This window comes from Meriones unguiculatus (assembly GCF_030254825.1).
Source record: "Meriones unguiculatus strain TT.TT164.6M chromosome X unlocalized genomic scaffold, Bangor_MerUng_6.1 ChrX_unordered_Scaffold_31, whole genome shotgun sequence".
NCBI lineage: Eukaryota > Metazoa > Chordata > Mammalia > Rodentia > Muridae > Meriones > Meriones unguiculatus.
Genome location: NW_026843707.1, coordinates 10,856,885 through 10,870,537, shown reverse-complemented (window position 1 = coordinate 10,870,537; position 13,653 = coordinate 10,856,885).

Here is a 13,653-nt window from a genome sequence, read left to right as displayed (position 1 = left end):
GCCTAGTGCAGGGAATTTTATGAAAAAAGGGGGAGATAGTAAGACCTGGAGGGGAAAGGAGCTTCACAAGGAGAGGAACAGAAGCAAAAACTCTGGGCACTGGGGTCTTTTCTGAGACTGATACTCCAACAAAAGACCATTTATAGAGGTAACCTAGAACCCTGAACAAATGTAGCCCATGGAAGTTCAGTGTCCAAGTTGGTTCCATAGTAATGGGGACAAGGATTGTAACTGATTGGCCTGCTCTTTGATCACCTCTCCCTGAGGGGTCTGCAGCCTTAACAGGCCACAAGGAAGAAGAAGCAGCCACTCCAGATAGGTCCTGATAGACTAGGAATAGAAGGAAGGACAGGAGGACCTAACCTGTTGGTGGGCTTTGAGGGACATGGGTGGAGATGGGGGAAGGAGAGTGGGATTGGGAGGGGAGGAGAGACAGAGCTATAGAGGTGATACAAGGTGAATAAATTGTAATTGATGAAATGAAAAACACCAATACAATTGTTTACAGACCTTGAAAGAACAATTGTCAATTTAATATGGACAACAAAGACACTCAGATTTGCTAAGACAATCCTGTACAGCAACAGATCATCAGAAGATATCTCCATCCCTGTGCTAAAACAGGACTACAGAGAAATAGTTATAAAAACTGCATGATACTGGCATGGAAACACTATGGTGGATCAATGAAAGTGAATAGAATACCCAGAAATAAACTCACACACCTATGCTTTTTTGATTTTTGTCAAAGAAGCCAAAACCAAACAATGTATAAAGACAGCATTTTCAACAAATGGTGCAGGTCTTACTGGATTTCTACCTATGAAAAAATGCAAATGCATCAATATTTATCACCGAGCATGAAACTCAAGTCCAAGTGGAATAAAGAACTGAATATTTTTATCTTAAAATTAGTAAAATAATAGTGTTTGCCCAAATTAGTCAAAGTTCTTTTCTAGAAAATTATTTTTCTTTTTTTTATGTGTAATTTAAGGTTTAATAGTGTTTCTTTTTATCAGTTAAATTTAATTGAATCTGTATCCCAGCCATGTCCCAATCCCTCAGTCCCTCCCAGTCCTTCCCTCCCTCCCTCATCTCCACCGTGCCCCTTTCCAAGTCCATTGATAGGGGGTGGACGTCCTCCTCATTCATCTGATCCTGTTTTATCAGGTATCCTGAGGACTGGCTGCAAAGCCCTCCTCTGTGGCCTAACAGGACTGCTCCTCCCTTCGGGGGTGGGGAGGCCAAAGAGCCAGTCATTGAGTTCCTGTTAGAAATAGTCCCTGTTCCCCTCACTTTGGGAAACCAATTGGTTACTGAACTCCCACAGGCTACATCTGAGTGGAGGTTCTAGTTTATATCCATACATGGTCCTTGGTTGAATGTCAGTCTCAGAAAAGACCCTGTGCCCAGATATATTTGGTCCTTGTGGAGCTCCTATCCTTTCCCCATCAGACTACCTCCCCTTCTTTCTTATGATTCCCTGTACTCTGCCAAAGGTTTGGTCATGAGTCTTTGCTTTGAAAACACTGCTAGTTAGAGTCTTTCAGATGCGCTCAGTAGACTTCTGTCATACGTTCAATGCACTTACCATCTGTCTTTCTAAACGAGGATTGATCATCTTGCCCCATGTCTGCTCAATTGATTATTTTTTTAGGTGTATAGATTTCATTATGTTTATCTTATCTTATAGGTCTATATAATTGAGTATATCCCATGTTTGTCTTTCTCCTTCTGGGATATTTCATTCAGAATGATCTTTTCTAGATCCCACCATTTGCCTGCAAATTTCATGATTTCCTCCTTTTTGATTGCTGAGTAGTATTCTATTGTGTAAAAATACCACAATTTCTGTACCCATTCCTCCGTTGATGGACATCTGTGTTGTTTCAAGGTTCTGGCTATTACAAATAAAGCTGCTATAAACATATTTGAGCAAGTATCCCTTTTGTGTTCTTGAACGAACTTTGGGTATATACCTAGGAGTAGTATAGCTGGGTCTTGAGGAAGCACTAATCCTAATTGTCTTAGAAAGCGCCAGATAGCTTTCCAGAGTGGTTGTACCAGTTTACATTCCCACCAGCAGTGGAGAAGGGTTCCCCTTTCTCCACAACCTCTCCAGCATGTGTTATCGCTTGAGTTTTTCATCTTGGCCATTCTGATGGGTGTAAGGTTATATCTCAGTGTCGTTTTGATTTCCATTTCCCTGATGGATAATGAGGATGAGCATTTCTTTAAGTGTTTTTCTGCCATTAGATATTCCTCTGTCGAGAATTCTATGTTTAGCACTGATCCCCATCTTTTAATGTAATTACTTGGATTACTGCTTTTCAGCTTCTTTATTTCTTTGTATATACTGGATATTAGTCCTCTGTCAGATAAAGGGTTAGTGAAGATTCTTTCCCAATCTGTAGGCAGTCGTTTTGTTTTGATGACGGTGTCCTTTGCTTTACAGAAAATTTTCAGTTTCACAAGGTCCCATTTATTGATTGTTGCTCTTAGAGCCTGTGCTGTTGGTGTTATGTTCAGGAAGTTGTCTCCTGTGCCTATGAGTTCTAGGCTGTTTCCCACTTTTTTTTCCAATTGATTTAGGGTATCTGGTTTTATGTTGAGGTCCTTGATCCACTTTGACTTTAGTTTTGTGCAGGGTGATAGATATGGATCTATTTTCATTTTTCTGCATTAAGACATCCAGTTGGTCCAGCACCATTTGTTGACGATGTTGTCGTTTTTCATTGAATGGATTTGGCTTCTTCGTCAAATATCAAGTATTCATAGTTGGGTGGGTTTATTTCTGGGTCTTCTATGCGGTTCCATTGATCCTCCTTTCTGTTTCTATGCCAATATCATGCAGTTTTTATTACTGTTGCCCTGTAGTACAGCTTGAGTTCAGGGATGGAGATACCTCCAGATGATCTGTTGTTGTACAGGATTGTTTTGGAGATTCTGGGTTTTTTGTTTTTCCATATGAAGCTGAGAATCTATTTTTCAAGGTCTGTAAAGAATCGAGTTGGTATTTTGATGGGAATTGCATTGAATCTGTAGATTGCTTTTGGCAGGATGGCCATTTTCACAATGTTAATCCTACCAATCCATGAGCACGGGAGATCTTTCCATCTTCTGATATCTTCTTTGATTTCTTTCTTCAGACACTTGAAGTTTTTCTCAAACAGGTCTTTCACTTGCTTGGTTAGAGTCACACCAAGGTACTTTATGTTATTAGTGGCTATTGTGAAAGGTGTTGTTTCCCTAATTTCTTTCTCAGCCTTTTTGTCTTTGGTATATAGGAGGGCTTCTGATTTTTTTTAGTTGATTTTGTATCCTGCCACTTTGCTGAAGGTGCTTATCAGCTGAAGGAGTTCTCTGGTTGAATTTTTGGGGTCACCCATGTATACTATCATATCATCTGCAAATAGTGACACTTTGACCTCTTCCTTCCCGATTTGTATTCCCTTGACCTCCTTTAGTTGTCTTATTGCTCTGGCCTGGACTTCAAGTACTATGTTGAAGAGATATGGGGACAATGGTCAGTCTTGTCTTGTCCCTGATTTCAGTGGGATTGATTTAAGTTTCTCTCCATTGAGTTTGATGTTAGCTATAGGCTTGCTGTATATTGCCTTTACTATCTTTAGGTATGTGCCATGTATCCCTGATCTCTCCAAGATTTTAAACATGAATGGATGTTGGATTTTGTCAAATGCTTTTTCTCCATCTAAAGAGATGATCATGTGGTTTTTCTCCTTCAGTTTGTTTATGTAGTAGATTACATTGATGGATTTCCATATGTTGAACCAGCCTTGCATGCCTGGGTTGAAGTCTACTTGGTCATGGTGGATGATATATTTGATATGGTCTTGGATTCGGTTTGCAAGTATTTTACTGAGTATTTTTGCGTCAATGTTCATAAGAGAGATAGGCCTGAAGATCTCTTTTTTTGTTGGGTCTTTGTGTAGTTTAGGTATCAAGGTGACTGTGGATTCATAGAATGACTTTGGTAGTGTTCCTTCTGTTTCTATTTTGTGGAATAGCTTGAGGAGAATTGGAGTTAGCACTTCTTTGAAGGTCTTGTAGAATTCTGCGCTGAAGCCATCTGGTCCAGGGCTTTTTTTGGAGGGGACACTGTTAATGACTGCTTCGATTTCCTTGGGAGATATAGGGCTATTCAGTCTTTCTACCTGATCTTGACTTAGTTTTGGTAGATGCAATCTTTCAAGAAAATTATCCATTTCATTTAGATTTTCAAATTTTGTGGCACATAGGCTTTTGTAGCATGACCTAATAATTGTTTGCATTTCCTCATTGTCTGTGGTTATGTTCCCCATTTTCATTTCTGATTTTGCTGATCTGGATAGTTTCTCTCTGCGTTTTAGTTAGTTTGGCTAAGGGTTTGTCTATTTTGTTGATTTTCTCAAAGAACCAGCTTTTTGTTTCATTGATTCTTTGGATAGTTTTATTTGTTTCTAATTGATTGATTTCAGCCCTTAGTTTGATTATTTCCAGCCGTCTGCTCCTCTTGGGTGTATCTGCTTCTTTTTTTTCTATGTTTTTCAGTTGGGCCATTAAGTTGTTTGTATGTGATGTTACGAATTTCTTCTTGCAGGCACTTAGTGCTATAAATTTTCCTCTGAGCACTGCTTTCACTGTGTCCCATAAATTTGGGTATGTTGTGCCTTCCTTTTCATTGAATTCTAGGAAGTCTTTAATTTCTTTCTTTATTTCTTCCTTAACCCAGCTGTCATTGAGTAGTAAGTTGTTCAGTTTTCATGTGCGTGTTGGCTTTTTGTTGTTTCTGTTGTTGTTGATGTCTAGGTTTAGTCCATGGTGGTCAGATAGTATACAAGGGATTACTTCAATTCTTTTGTATCTGTTGAGGCTTGCTTTGTGACGCACTAAATGGTCTATTATGGAAAAGGTTCCATGTGGTGCTGAAAAGAAGGTGTACTCTTTTGAGTTTGGGTGAAACGATCTGTAGACGTCTATTAGGTCCATTTGATTTAGGGATTCTGTCAGTGCTTTTATTTCCCTATTTGGTGTCTGTCTAGTTGATCTGTCCCTTGGTGAGAGTAGAGTGTTGAAGTCTCCCACTACTAAGTTATTAGGATCAATGTATGATTTAAGCTTTAATAATGTTTCATTTACGAATATCGGTGCTCTTGTGTTTGGGGCATAGATATTCAAGTTTGTGATATCCTCTTGGTGGATTTTTTCTTTGATGAGAATATAGTGGCCCTCCTTATCTTTTTTTATTAACTTGGGTTGAAATTCTATTTTACTAGATATTAGGATGGCTACTCCAGCTTGTTTTCTGGAACCATTTGCTTGAAAAACAGTTTTCCAGCCCTTTACTCTGAGTTAGTGTTTGTCTTTGTTGCATAGGTGTGTTTCTTGGATGCAACAGAATGTTGGATCCTGTTTCCATAACCATTCTGTTAGCCTTTGTCTTTTTATTGGCGAGTTGAGTCCATTGATATTGATAGATAATAGTGACCAATGCATGTTAGTTTCTTTTGTAATGGAGTCGATGATCTAACCCTGTTTCATTGCTTGTTTTCTTTTCATTTTTGTTGGGATATTATCTGTATGCCCTGTTTTCTTGGGTGAATTTGTTTTCATTGGATTGGAGTTTTCCTTCTAGTATCTTCTGTAGGGATGGTTTGCAGTGTAAGTATTGTGTAAATTTAGTTTTGTCATGGAATATTTTGTTTTCTCCATCTATGTTGGTTGAAAGCTTTGCAGGGTTGACATATGTGATCTCTTAGAGTCTCCATGATACTTGCCCAGGCCCTTCTTGCTTTCATAGTTTCTGATGAGAAGTCCAGTGAGATTCTGATACGTCTACCTTCATATGTTACTTTGCCATTTTCCATTGCTGCTTTTAATATCTTTTCTTTGTTCTGTAGATTTAGTGTTTTGACTATGATGTGACGTGATGTGTTTCTTTTCTGGTCTAGTCTCTTTGGAGTTCTGTAGGCCTCTTGTATATTTATGGACATCTCTTTCTTTAAGTTGGGAAAATTTTCTTCTATGATTTTCTTGAAAATATTTTCTGGACCTTGGAGCCTGGAGTCTTCTTTTTCATGAATTCCTATTATTCTTAGATTTTGTCTTTTCATAGCATCCTTGATTTCTTTGATATTTTGTGATTGGAACTTTTCTGATTTTACTTTTTCTTTGAGAGAAGTATCCATTTCTGCAAGTGTGTCTTCAGCTCCAGAGATTCTGTCTTCCATCTCTTGTATTCTGTTGGTGATGCTTACTTTTGTGGTTCCTGATCTTTTCTCCAAGTTCTCCAGCTCAAGGGTTTTCTCATTTTGTGTTTTCTTTATTGATTCTAATTCTGTTTTCATGCCTTGCCCCATTTCTTTCATGTGTTTGAATTTAGATTCCTGTCTCTCTACGATGGCCTCTATTTCTTTTTTCATTTCCTTCTTATATGCCACTAATTTTTCCTCTACTTGTGTATCTATTTGTTTGGCTATGTTTTCCTGTGTTTCTTTAAGGATATTTTCTATTTCTTCTTTCTTTGCCTCCAATTGACTGGCCAAATCTTTGAAAGACTTGTTCATTTCCTCCTTATGAGCTTCAAATAATTGGGCAAGCATGGCTTTAAAATCATTTTCCTGTGCTTCTGCTGAATTGGAGTATCCATCGATTTTGGGGTTTGCTGGTGAAGTCATGATGTCCTGATTTATGTTGGAAGTGTTCTTTTGCCTACCCCTGGCCATTTGCTTATCTGAAACCTTCCCTGTTTGTTTTTGGATTCTGCAGATCAGACTGGTGCTGTCTCTCTCTGGCATCTGGAGAGTTCTTAAGGAAGCAGAGAACTCTCAGCGTGTGCTGAGGAATAGCTGTACCTGTGGGAGGAAAGTACGCAGGCAAAAACTGGGCAAATGCAAGCGTGTCTGTGTGTGTGTGTGTGTGTGTGTGTAAGTGTGCATGGACGTGTGTCTCGAGGGACAGAGTGATGGCTAATGTTGAACCCTTGAGTGTGTGGGAGGGGCTCTGCACTGTATATTTCGCAGGCGCTACTGATAATCGCAGTGCAATTTCTGGCATTAACTGCCTTAACTTTTCAGTTAGACCCACAGGGCAGGAACTTCAATGTCCCTAGTGCTCCTCTGTTTCCCAAAGTGGGTATGTGTGTGGGAGGGGGTTCGATGCCTGGCTTCTGTTTCAGAAGGTCCCAGGATCTGGGGAACTGCAGATTCTCAAGGGTGCACTCACTTACAGGCAGGTCACTTGGCAGAGATCGTGGTATCCGGGGCTCTCTGCTCTCTAGTTTGGCCCTTCTTCTTTGATGTGCTCCGAAAGATCTGTGCTGCTGTCACTGCTAGGTTCTGAGGTCTTGCTGCAGCTGGAGATTTCAGGGTGGTCACATCAGCAGGGATGGTGTAACCAGGCTCTCTGTTCTCTGGTTTGGCCCTGGTTAGTCTTAAACTGGAGGGTTGTTGTGCCCCACCAGCTCAGTGCTGCTCCACCACCAAGTCCTGCTGTAACTGGAGACTGGATCACTAGTCTGGATGCTTTCTAGGAAGTCCTGGGGTCTCTTCACTGTGCTCTCCAAGCTTGGGAGGCCCAGCGCCTGGTATGTCCAGGTTGTATGACATTTCTGCCTGGTTTTGGTGATTATATAGCCTATTCTCTGTCACTGTGGGATTGGGCAGGCCATACTGTCAGTGATTGTGATCCAGCCAAGCTAGTATGGCCTCTGGCAGATTCGCGCCTTGGGAGGATGGTGCAGCCACCTCGCGAATCTGGCGAAAATCATTTTTCTAATTCATTATCCATATATATATATATATATATATATATATATATATATATATATATATATATTAGTAAATGAAGGGAATAAACACTTTACTATCATTTTAATATCATTTCATGTTAGAAAAATAAAAGGTAATGATTATGTTATAAATAAACATTCTAATCTTTTATTGATATAGCACATCTGGATTTCTACTGCAAAAGTGAAAAGAATTGTTTTGATTATGTCACTTGTTTATAACTCGTTCCATTCATATTGCTCTATTTCTCAAATGGTTTTAGGTCTATTGATGGGTGATGCTGTTGTGAAATATTCTAGAATATCTGTGCAAATACAAGTGAAAGGAATTGTAGTCAAACGATTGGAAGAAAAAGGTTGCAGATATTTCATCTCTCTTGGAGCTTTAAATCTGCTCACTTCAGAGTATTCTAAATGGAGGTATCAAAGACCATGAGTAACAGTCATCCTCTTCCCTTTGTGGAGAGAATGATCTCCCTCAAGGTTGAAAATCTGGCAAACCACAATTCATGCTGCACCCTGAGGCATATCTTTGAGCATGATGGGCCTGATAGTGATGTAAACATCCCCCAAATCCATTGACTAAAAGTCCATATTGGTTTCCTTAATCTATTTCCACAACAAACATGATGCCAAGGATGCCATGTGTCTGCTACATGGGTTTTTACTAGACGGATATAAACTAAAGTTACAGGTGGTTTACAAAATGGATCCACAGTACTCTCAAACTGACTGTAGCAAGGGAGGCCAAAAACATTATGAGGAAGACAATCATAAATTCCGTCGTCAAGGTGACACAAGCATTCTTGTCCCACCACTGGTATCAAACCATAGATCATACCAGATCTTCTCCAGGCCACTCACAATCCCTGGCTCAGTCTCAATATCGCTTTCAAAGGAGATCATCAACAAACAAAGGATCCAAGACCATGTTCTCAGTGTCCAGGCAATAGCTGGTTCCATGAGACAGGTCTCATCCAAGTTTCGGGAATCTTCCTGGATCAAGCATGAAGAAATCTAAATATAAATATTCAGGCAAGAGTGCACCCAAGTGTCACTCAGGAGAAGGTAGGAACAGAGAGTTTCAATACTCCTCAACACATAGCCTGAGTATTGGGAAAGAAGAGGGTCAAGAGAAAAACCACTTACTGAGTTGAGAGAGATTTTCAAAACAACAGGGGAAGTAGGAAAATTGATACATTGTATAGTATTTTATTGTAAACCTTTTTCAACTTTTAACCTACATTTACTATTACACTTATTGTGTTATTTTAATATTATGATTACATGTAAAGTATTGAAATACTTATATTTTCCCTTGTAAATTTTTGAAATAAAACATAATCAACTTTAGAATATTTGTCTATTTAATAAGTTAGTAGAGTATTAGCACTAAATCCTCCTATGACAATATGTACTCTGATTTGTTATCTAAAACTTGGTAATTAGACATTCTTCTTTAGAGTCTTCATCCTTTCAAGTTAAAAGCTATATATTTATTTGGTATAAATGATCAATAAATCCTTTAATTGTATAATGGTATTATAATTATTTTATAATATTGATTAAGCAGCATGGTTAAATTTAAATGTTTTGTGTATGTATCAAGAACATTGGTACAATAGTTGAGAAATTGTACTTAAGTATTATTGTGATGTTTACAGTACAGATTAACTGACTAGTTTAGAGCTTGAAAAGTCTCTTAGGCAATGCATTTGCTTAAACTAGTTCTAGTGTTTATTGCTTTCCTTCTTTACTGTATGGTTACTTCTGCAAAATCCCTGGGTCATAAATTATGTTCAATTCCTCACTTTTTAAAAAAAAGAAAATAGAGTTATTATATAATATATTCTGATCGTAGTTTCTCCTTTTAAATGTTTTGTGTATGTATCAAGAACATTGGTACAATAGTTGAGAAATTGTACTTAAGTATTATTGTGATGTTTACAGTACAGATTAACTGACTAGTTTAGAGCTTGAAAAGTCTCTTAGGCAATGCATTTGCTTAAACTAGTTCTAGTGTTTATTGCTTTCCTTCTTTACTGTATGGTTACTTCTGCAAAATCCCTGGGTCATAAATTATGTTCAATTCCTCACTTTTTAAAAAAAAGAAAATAGAGTTATTATATAATATATTCTGATCGTAGTTTCTCCTTTTACAACTTCCCTAAGATGTTCCTGACCACTTAAACCCACACATGCAAACACTTCCTTTCTGTCTCTCATAAGTAATCAGTTAACAGTATAAGAAAACAACAACATAAACATAATAAGAAACACAGGAATGGATAAAAACAAAACAATACTTAATCTATGGTGGTCATGTAGGGTATAGGGTATGATTTAAAATTTTTCCTTATTGTTGAGACTTGCTTTATTTTCAAGAATTTGGTCAATTTTGGAAGAAAATCTATGAGTTATTGAAAAGAAAGTATATTCTGAGTTTGGGTTAAATCTTCTCTAAAAGTCTGCTAAGCTTATGTACATGTGAAATCTTTTAGCTACAGCTTTTATCGGGTTAGTTTTTGTCTGGATCACTTGTAAATTACTGAGAGTGAGGTCCTGAAGCCTCCCACTACCACTGTGTGCAGGTCAATATACTTTTCTATCTGTAATAGTATTTCTTTTATGAAGACAGTTACTTTTGTGCTTGGTAGATGAATGCTTAAAACAGCAATAGCTTCTTGGCAGATTTTTTTTTTTTTCAACTTTGATGACTATGTAGTGTTCCCTGTCTCTTCTGATTCGTTTTTAGTCTATTTTGTTTTGTTTTTTGTCAGATATTAAAACTGTTTCACCTGCTTGGTTTTTGTCTCCATTTGCTTTGAACATGCTTTTTCTTTCTTTTATCCCGAGGTAAAGTTTATTTTTGACTTTCAGATCTTGTTCTTGGATATCACAGAATGATGCATTCTGCTTTTTTTTTTTTTTTTTTATTCTTTGTTAATTATACTTTATTCACTTTGTATCACCCTGTGGTTGCCTCTGTCCTCCAGTCCCAATTTCTCCCTTCCTCTCCCCTCTGCACAAATGCCACTCCCCAAGTCCACTGATAGGGGAGGACTTATTTTCCTTCCTTCTTTTCCTAGTCAGTTAGGCCACATCAGGAGTAGCTCCATTGTCTTCTTCTATTGCCTGGTAATGCTGTGTCACCCTTCCGGGGGCCTTGGGTTAATGAAAGAGCAGGCTAAACAGTTCATGTCAGAGACGCTCTCTGTACCTATTACTATGGAACCCTGCACTGAGATGGGTTACATCTCTGCGGGGGTCTTATGTTATCTCTATGCATGGTCCTTGTTTGGGAGTATCAGTCTCAGGAAAGACCCCTGTGCTCAGATTTTTTGGTTCTGTTGCTCTCCTTGTAGAGTTCCTGTCCTCTCCAGATCTTACTGTTTACCACTTCTTTCCTAAGATTCCCTGCTGTGTGCCCAACAGTTGGCCATAAATCTCAGCATCTGCATTGATAGACAGGACTTCTTTCATAGGATTCCTTGAACCTCGCACAAAGTTCGGGTCAAGAGATTAAATATTTATACGTTTTATTTTTATTGAGTGTGGTAAACATCTTTAAGTTGTAATTTTCTTTCTAGTGCCATATGGAGAGCTGAAATTGTTGTAGATAGATCCTGCTCAAATTTGGTTTCTCCAACTAATGTGGTTCATAGTTTGGCTGAAAAATTTTCTCTCATCATTTGGAGAATATGTGTCAGGCCCTCTTTTTTCTAGAACCTCCATTGAGAAATCGGGCTTTATTTAATGAGTCTGTCTTCATGATTTATCTTATAGCTCCCATTTTTCTTTTCAAATTTCATATTTTTTCCTTTCTTTCCTTGACTGAAAATTTCATGATTTAATGGTTCTTAATTAATGAATAGTATTCCATTGTGTAAATGTTCCACAATTTCTGCATCCATTTCTTAGTTTATGGACATCTGGGTTGTTATCAGATTGTGAAAATTACGAAGAAAGTTGCTAGGGACATAGTAGAACAAAAGTCCTTGTTGTGTGTTTGAATATCTTTTGGATATATGTCAATGAGTAGAATGGCTGGATCTTGCGGAGGCACTATTCCTAATTGTCTGAGAAAGATCAAGACTGATTTCCAAAGTGCATGTACATTTTCCATTCCCACTAGCAATGAAGGAGGTCTCCCTTTTCTTTATGTTAACTCCAGCATATTTTGTCACTGGACTTTTTGATCTGAGCCATACTGACAGGTGTAAGATCATCCTGAGTGAGTTATCCCCAAAGAAGAAAGATATACTTGATATATAACTTAGTTCTTAGTGGACGGTAGACATAAAATATAGGATAAACATACATAATAGGTATATCAAAGGTAGCTAAGCATGAAGGAGGACCCTGAGTTAGATGATCAAGCCTCACTCAGATAGCCAATTTGGAAGAGTGAACAGCCAATTGGGAAGAGCCAACAGGGAAGAGCACAGGAGTCTTACAACAGAGAGCCACGGATAGATTCTACCCAGCAGGGTATCAGAGCTGATGCTGAGACTCACAGACATAATTCGGGTACAGTGGAGGGTAGCTTATAAAACAAGGAGGAGATAGAAAGACCTAGAGGGGACAGGAGCTCCTCAAGGAGAGCAACAGAAACAAAAAAAATCTGTGCAAAGGGGTCTATTCTTAGATGAATGTTCCAACCAAGAAATTTGCTTGGAGATAACTTAGAATCCAAGCAGGGATGTAGCCCATGGACAGCTCAGGTCACAAAGGAAGAAAATGTATCCTGTTTTGATGAGACATGATAGGCTAGGATCAGATGGAAAGGGAGGAAGACCTCCCCTATCAGTGGACCTAGGGAGGGGCATGGGAGAAGAGGAGGGATGGAGGAAAGCTGGGATTGGGAAGGGATGTGGCAGGGGTATATAGCTGGGATACAAAGGGAGTAAACTGCAATTAATTATAAAGTAATTTTAAAATTAAAATAAAACAAAATATATTAAAACAAGTAAATGGAGATTGTAACACTAACATGTTATAAAATTCTAGGATGTATAATGGTATTGCAAATAAGTATTATTTTTTTCCAAGTCATCCTTTAAGTATTTCCTATATTCATGAAAAATAATAAAAAAAAGAAAAAATACAGGAAACGAAGTCTCTAATGTAAATCCTGTACTAAGGAGCTCTCATACAGAGCTTATTCATTCATTCATTCATTCATTTGCTAATATAAACTGTGTTTTGCTGGGGAATAGAAACTTAACTTGAATTTCATGCTTAGACACACAATAGGCTCTACCACTGTGCTATGCCATTTCTGCAGCTCCCTAGTAGAATTTTGAAATAGTTAAAAATCTTTTTCACTGAGTGCAAGGGTTTTAACAACATAAGACAAAGCCAGTAAGATAATGTTTTATTTTATTTTATTTTATTTTATTTTATTTTATTTTATTTTATTTTATTTTATTTTTTAAACAAGACAACACAATCAGCTGTAGGAGATCCTTACTGGAATTTTTGTGGTTAGTCAGATATTCTATCATATCATCTGCAAATAGTGATAGTTTGACATCTTCCTTTCTAATTTGAATCCCCTTGATCTCCTTCAATTGCCTCATTGTTCTAGCAAGGACTTCCAGAACAATATTGAAGAGATATGGAGAGAATGGGAAGCCTTGACTTGTCCCTGATTTCAGTGGGATTGATTTAAGTTTTTCTCCATTGAGTTTGATATTGGCTATAGGCTTGCTGTATAGTAATTGCCTTTACTATATTCAGGTACATGCCTTGTATCCCTGATCTCTCCAAGACGTTAAACATAAATGGATGCTGGATTTTGTCAAATGGCTTTTCAGCATCTAAGGAGACGGTCAAGTGGTTTTTCTCCTCAGGTTTTTTAT